Source organism: Rana temporaria, chromosome 2 (genome assembly GCF_905171775.1).
Source record: "Rana temporaria chromosome 2, aRanTem1.1, whole genome shotgun sequence".
NCBI classification, from domain to species: Eukaryota; Metazoa; Chordata; class Amphibia; order Anura; family Ranidae; genus Rana; species Rana temporaria.
Window position 1 is genome coordinate 513978719 of NC_053490.1, and position 8125 is coordinate 513986843.

Sequence of the window (8125 nt, forward strand, 5' to 3'; positions counted from 1 at the left end):
AACGGATGAAAAAACGGATGGAAAAACGGATGAAAAACGGATGGGAAACGGATGTAAACGGACGAAAAACAGATGAAAAACGGATGAAAAAACGGATCAACTGATGAAAAAAAACGGACCTAAAAAACGGTCCGCACGTGTGAAAGGACCCTCAGAAACTGTGAAAACTCCTCAGAACCAATCAGTTTCATTTTAAAAACTAACACTGCCCTGTGTTTGTTTGTTTTTGTTCTGTGTGTCTCTGTACTTCACAGAAACATGAAACTAGTTTAAAAACGAAACTAAACTGTAGGCACATTATATGATTGATTTTTATCTATTTTTTATCATTTTTAAAAGGAATCAGTTAAAGCGGGGGTTCACCCAAAAAAAATGTTTTAACATTACATTCAGCCAAGTTGTCCTAATGACAATCGGCTGTTTTTTTTTTTTTTTTTTTATTTCGTACATACAGTATTTTTTTTTGTTTTCAAAAAGCTTTATTGAAAATATATAAAAGAAATCCAAGGTAAAAAAAAAACTGAATGTCAAATCAGTGAGTACAGCTAGCATCTGAAATAAACAAATAATACAGGTGCATTAACATAAATATGGTATGACACATGAGCACAGAAACATTAATCAATGACCCAACTGACACAAAATGCTTTCCTGGAATAAAACCTTAGATTAGGCTGTGTAATGCCGCGTACAGACGGTCGTTTTTTGTGATGAAAAAAAACGACGTTTTGAATCATGAAATAAAACGACGTTTTTGAAACTTCATTTTCAAAAACGATGTTGCCTACACACCATCGTTTTTTCAAAATGCTCTAGCAAAGCGCGGTTACGTTCAGCACTCTTTTCCATTGAAGCTAGCTTCATAACTTGCTTCTGAGCATGCGCGGGTTAAAAAACGTCATTTTGAAACGTCGTTTGGCCCACACACTATCATTTTCATTGACACAAAAAACTACGTTTTGAAAAACGACACAAAAAATTCGAGCATGTTCGAATTGTTTTTTTGTCGTTTTTCAGAAGACATAAAACAACGTTTTCCCCACACACGGTCATTTTAAATGATGTTTTCAAAAACTTTGTTTTTTTTTATCATAAAAAACGACCGTCTGTACGCGGCATTACGGTCCGAGGAGAGACCGAAAACCAAACAATACTAGAAAACTAAGGAAGAAAGAAGAAAATGAAGAGAAAACTAAAAGTAGAAGCAGAGAGAAAAAAAAAAGGGGGGAAGGGGGAGGTTCAGTTCTGGAGTCTAAAGATAAACCAAGGGTTCCATTTGGCATCAAATTTGGGAAGTGAGTCATACAAAGTATGGAATATTTTCTCAGACAACATCATCTGATCAACCCTAGTCGTAATCAGCGAAAAAGGGACCAAGTCCTTCTTCCAGCATAGGGCAATAGCCCACAACATTGCCAAGCAAATTGAATGAACTAGTCTAGTCATGGGACCCGGTAAGTCCTGGATACTATCAAATAGAAGGCAGTGAGTATGCCCGAGAGCCACGTGTCCACCAGCGAGAGTGTCAATTAGTCTCAGAGTCTCTGCCCAGGTAGGTTTAAGTTTTGTACATTCCCAATATAAATGGAGGTAAGAGCCTGGTTCCCCACAACCCCTAAAGCATAATGGGGAGACTTGTGGGAACATGCTGTGCCGTTTCTCTGATAGTGAGAGAGAGAGTGCATTTGCGCATATTAAGCCAGCAGGACAGCCAGTCAAGCTTGTTCGTGTCTAGATGTAACTCTTGTTCCCATTGGGTTCTATATTTAAGCGTAGAGGACTGAATAGCTGAGACCATCGTACTATAGATACCTGATATCAAACCCTTCCCTCTAGGGCAGTGGTTCTCAACCTGGGGGTCGGGACCCCCTTGGGGGTCAAATGATGATTTTCCGGGGGTCACCAATTCCTGGGCTGTTTCTGAAGCCCGCACCACTCTCCAAGCCTTTTTGTGGTCACAATGTAGTGCTGTCCCTGGAGCCTGTGGCCTCCCCTCAGCCTCTTTGCAGCCACCCATTCAGTTCACGGCATGGCTGGGGGGCAGAGACTAGAGGTCAGCTGACTGGTGAGGAATGTGAAGTGGGAGGGGCTGGAGGAGACCCTATCTCCAGATTTCTGTAGAGGTGTCACTGCTATGAGACACCACAAAGTCAGAGACACAGTGAAGCCGGAGACACAATGAGTAACACTGCCTGTGATTATAGTTCCCATTAAAAGTCCCCACTATAGTTCTCAGATCAGCAGATGACCATTATCAAGAGCACCTAAGTTGGCTGATCAGAGCTCCCCCCAGCACTCATCCCAAACAGCCCCCCACCCAAGGAGTAAGAGAAGGAATAAAAATAGAGAATACATGGAAGGGTGAAGAAAAGAGGTGGAGGAACAAATAAAAAGGAAGAGAAAGAACGAGAAAGATGGCTAGTGAGAGGGAAGGGGGGGGAAAAAAAAAGAAATTAGGATAGAGAGAGATAAAAGGGAAAGAAAAGAGAACAAAGAGAAAGAGTGGTACATCCCAAAATGTACCATAAGGAGTTTTAATACCGTACGAGTGGAAGGGACTCAGGGAGCGCTAAATGTCTAAGGGTTAGGGGCGCAAATTACTTGTCTTGCTTTGGGTGCTGATAACCCACGCTACGGAAACCATTTTACTTTTAGGGGTCCCCACAACTTGGAAAATTTTATCAAGGGGTCACGGCACTTGAAAGGTTGAGAACCACTGCTCTAGGGGCTGTATTACACAAAGTTTCAAATTCTGCATACCGTATTTTTACTGCCGCTTCCGGGTATGTCGTCTGCGGGACTGGGCGTTCCTATCTGATTGACAGGCTTCCGACCGTCGCATACAGCGCGTCACGAGTTGCCGAAAGAAGCTGAACGTCGGTGCGGCTCTATACGGCGCCTGCGCACCGACGTTCGGCTTCTTTCGACTTCTTTCGGCTTCTTTCGGCAACTCGTGACGCGTAGTATGCGACAGTCGGAAGCCTGTCAATCAATTAGGAACGCCCAGTCCCGCAGAAGACATACCCGGAAGCGGCAGTAAAAATACGGTATGTAGGGAAAAAAAAAAAATAGGCGATTGTCATTAGGACAACTCGGCTGAATGTAATGTTAAAAATTTATTTTTTGGGTGAACTATTATGTCTCTATACCCTGTAAACAGTCATTTCAGAAAAACATTTTTTTTCCTTTACTGCTCCTTTAAGATGAGTGGTTGTAAATATTGGTCCACCCAGTGTCCCAGCTTCTCAAAAAGTGAACCAATCCCAGCAACAATGGAACGTCCCTGGATGGCCGTTTTTTTTTTTTTTAATGCGATTTTGGTAAGTGATGAAAAACTGGGACCACTGGATCATGAACCAACAATATTTGTGCCACATAAATATGGATCGTCAGACCAAGATTTCTCTTTCTCTCTATACTAACCAGAGGACCTATACCAGGGGACTCGGTCTGTTTTCCCTGTTTGGACAGTTAAAGACTGCACTGATAAAAGAAACCAAACTGTGGAGGGACGCAGAGGGTCTCGAACGATATATAGCAGACTCTATAGTCCCCAGAGGGTTAAGAATCAAAAAGTTCCCCTCAACACTCTATTCAGAAAAGGTCATGACAAAATGGAATAACGCTCTATCAAAGTGCTCCCTGGATCCCATGGAGTTAATAGTTGCACAAGAGGAGAAGCTTCTAATTATGGTCAATTATGAAAAGCATAATGCATTGGAAATTTCCAAATCATTGGATTCGGAACTCAAGAATCTTGTGAATAGGACTGAACAAGGCATAATGGAAATAAAAAGACAGAAATTTCTAATGCCGCGTACACACGACCGTTTTTCATGACGTGAAAAATTATTTTTTTTTTTATAAATATTGATTAAAAACGATCGTGTGTGGGCTCCAGAGCATTTTTCTCGACGTGAAAATTGCCATTAAAAATTTAGAACATGCTCTAATTTTTCTCGACGTTTTTCACGTTGTCATTTTTCACGTCGTGAAAAACGGTCGTGTGTAGGCTTTAACGACGGGAAAAAAACGTGCATGCTCAGAAGCAAGTTTTGAGATGGGAGCACTGGTTCTGGTAAAACTTGCGTTTGTAATGGAGATAGCACATTCGTCACTCTGTAACAGACTGAAAAGCATGAAGACTGAAAAGTGCGAATCGTCTCTCACCAAACTTTTACTAACACAAAATCAGCAAAAGCAGCCCAAAGGGTGGCGCCATCTGAATGGAACTTTATAGCGCCGTCGTACGTGTTGTATGTCACTGCGCTTTGCTCAAGCATTTTTTTTTCACGATCGTATGTTTGCAAGGCAGGCTTGACAAGAATCATGTCGAGATTTTCTGGATATCAATTTGGAAGGTAAGTCTACAAGTGGAACCGTATATACTCGTACTTAGGGCTCTTTCACACGAGCGGACCGTATTTGTCCGCTTTTTCATCCATCCGTGTACGGATGAAAAAGGGACATACTGTACAATGGTCCCTATGAGATTGCGGGTGTCAGTGGATGAACATCCGCTGACAGACAATCTCACCCGGTTCCGCAATCCTCCGATTCTGCAGACGGAGGAAAACCCTATTTTTCCATCTGCCTGGCGGATTGGATCTGATGAACACGGACAGACGGTCCGTGTTCATCCGATCCCCCATAGAGGAGAGCGGAGATCTGACAGGGCGGCCCCTGCACAGTGCATTCCTAACTTTGGAATGAATATTATCACCCAGCTTGTTTTTGTCCAAAGGTGTGGAGAGGACATGGTTAAAAGCGATGGTCCCGATGTTCGAGTTGAACATAATCGAGTGTTCGGCCGTTTGCCGAATACTGAACAATATGGGGTGTTCGCGGGAAATTCAACCGTTGCGGAACGGCCCATAATGCACTGCGAGATGGTAGTGCTTTGGCGTCTGATGATTGGCTAAAGCATGCACCTGACCTGCCTGCTTTGACCAATCACAGCGTGCTCTGCTGCGAGAAACATAATTGGCCAAAGGCCTAATACACAGACCTGCATTACCGGACTACCAGTCACCGTTCAGGACGCCTATAGGTTTTGGGGAGACCTCATTCCCTGGGCTAGGTGAGACTGTGAAGCACAGTCACAGCTTTCTGGTAAGCAGGATACTACACACTTGGGTGTTTCATCTGAAATCACGCTGTATATGGGAATATTGGTGTCACTCATCTCCTTCTGGCATTACTTTGGCTATTCTGGGAATTGATTTTTTCACGGACATCCTATTTTTTGCATTTTTAACTGGAGACTGCTTTATTTTTCCTTTTCCTCCTTTTTTCTTTTTTTCTATTTTTGCTTGTTTTTGGATTATTATATATTTTTGTACTTAGAGTTCTAAGGAGTCTTTGAAGTACCTTAATCATATAAATTATATTGCCACTTAGAGCCAGATTCAGAAAGGAGATACGACGGCGTATCTCCAGATACGCCGTTGTATCTCTGAGTCTGGCCGGTCGTATCTATGCGCCTGATTCATAGAATCAGTTACGCATACATTTCTATTAGATCCGACCAGCATAAGTCTCTTAGGCCGTCAGATCTTAACTGCATATTTACGCTGGCCGCTAGGGGCGTGTACGCTGATTTACGCCTCGAATATGTAAATCAGCTAGATACGCAAATTCACGAACGTACGCCCGGCCGACGCAGTACAGTTACGCAGTTTACGTTAGTCTTTTCCTGGCGTAAAGTTACCCCTGCTATATGAGGCGTATATGCGGCGTACCAATGTTAAGTATGGACGTCGTTCCCGCGTCAAATTTTGAAAAATTTACGTCGTTTGCGTAAGTCGTCCGTGAATTGGGCTGGACGTCATTTACGTTCACGTCGAAACCAATACGTTCTTGCGGCGTACTTTGGGAAATTCCACGGACGGCGCATGCGCCGTTCGTGAAAAACATCAATCACGCCGGGTCATGGTTAATTTACATAACACATGCCCACCTCTTCACAATTTTAATTAGGCAGGCTTACGCCGGCCTATTTACGCTACGCCGCCGCAACTTTTTTTTGAGAATACGGCACTTGCCTGTAAAAGTTGCGGAGGCATAACGTAAATAGGATACGTTACGCCCGCACAAAAATACGCCATTCTACGTGAATCTACCCCTTAGTGTTTAGTGCTGCATTCTTTTCCATTTATCACTATTTTATACGTTTTTTGGACTGAACTTAAATGCTAGCTGCTTTTTTTTCACATCTTATATCACTTATTTTTTATCTATCACAATTTAGCGCAGCGTTAGCCCTGGGGTTTATTTTTTCCATTACCCAACAAGAGTAACTGTGAGGAGGAGATACAGTGCTCAGGCACCACCAACACCCAATTTTTCTGCATAGTATATAGTGCAGGCCGTATAGTATATATACTGCAGTTCAGAGTACACAGTATAGTGCAGTCATTGTCCTATATATAATACAGTGCAGGGTATATAGTGCAGTGCAGAGTATATAATATAGTGTATTTAAGGATAACCCTATGACAGAATTAAGAAAAAATGGGCATGGTTTCCCCCCAGTCCATGCCAGGCCCTTTGGGTCTAAAATTGGCGTAGGGTCCCCCCCAAAAATTCATACCAGAACCTTATCCGAGCAAGGGGAGGGTGCTTTGGGGTCCTTCCTTTATTAAATGTTTCCTGTGATGTCCATCCATCTTCAATCACGCCACCCGACACACCCGGAAAATAGAAAAAAAAACTCTGATGGGAGGCGTCCCGCCGTCTGCTGCCTCTTTGCTGTGACAGCTGTTATCTAGGCAAGGGCGGGGCCCCCAGTGACATAACCAAGTGACACCACCCCTTCTAACGTCATGGGCGTCAGAGGGGGTGGGGTCATCCGGCTACATCACTGGGTGGCCCCACCCTTGACTATAAAACAGCTGTCACAGCGAAAAGGGATGCCTCCAATGGCAGCGTATTTTCTTATTTTTTCGGGTCATCGGTTGAAAATGAATGTACATGGCGGGACACTTTTTTTTTATAAAAAAATTAACAAAAACTGTCTTTTGTGGTTTTTACTTTTTGAAATTTTTTTGGGCGAATGTACCCCATACCCATGTACCCCATTCCCATAGGGGGGCGGGATCTGGGGACGTGGAGTTCCCCTTGGACTTTTTTCATTGATTTTTATCTATATTGCCGGGAGCTGGAAATACATTACAGCCGCTGGCTAGTTTAAATTATTTTTTTTTCCTTTAGAAATGTTATCTTGCTGCGGCACAATAAAACACATTACACAGTTGAACCACTTTACAGGCAGACTAAGGGGATCCCCAGGCACTATATTTAAAGGAATATTTCATTTTTATTGTTTCACTTTATGCATTAGTAAAATCACTGCTCCTGAAAAAACGATTGTTTTAAAAACTTTTTTTTTGCATTGATACATTTCCCCTGGGACAGTACCCAGGTCCCCATACAATTTTTATGGCAATAACTTGCATATAAGCCTTTAAAATAGGCCTTTAATAGGGTTCACATATTTACACAAATTTTTTGCATGTTCTGGTGCGAACCGAACCGTGGGGAGTTCGGCCCATCCCAAATGGTTAAGTGCCAATGGATCATATGCCTGTGGCACCAACATATGTCGTTTCTGCCACAAACATACCAAAAAATCAAACACAGTGCAATCTTGTGCTACAGGGAAGGAGTTTTTTCTGCGGGACTACATCAATTCTGGTTCCTGATGTGACAGGAAATACTTTGGGCGGGGGATCCATGGAACCCATAATCCCTTGGAGAGGTTGGGAAACCTTTGTTTCAGCTCCCCATGCACCTCCTATGTCTAAGTGACCCTGTGTCCATTAGGGGTACAGGGTAACTGAGAAAAATGATGGACAGCTGTTTAATGGACAATGAGAAGGTGGTTACCTAAAATGAAACAGTAATATTTATCCACAATATCTCCCAGGATATATATATAAAGACTATTCCTGGTTTGTTTGATTCTGAACTCGACATGTTAATTGAAAGAGCTGATCACAGGCCTCTAGAACTGTGTAGAAACCTGACAGTCTACTCCTACTATAGTCTGTTGCCTACTAGGCTGAGGACGGGAAAGATCACTGTCTATATTGTTAATTGTAATGAGGTTGCCTGCTCTTGTTTG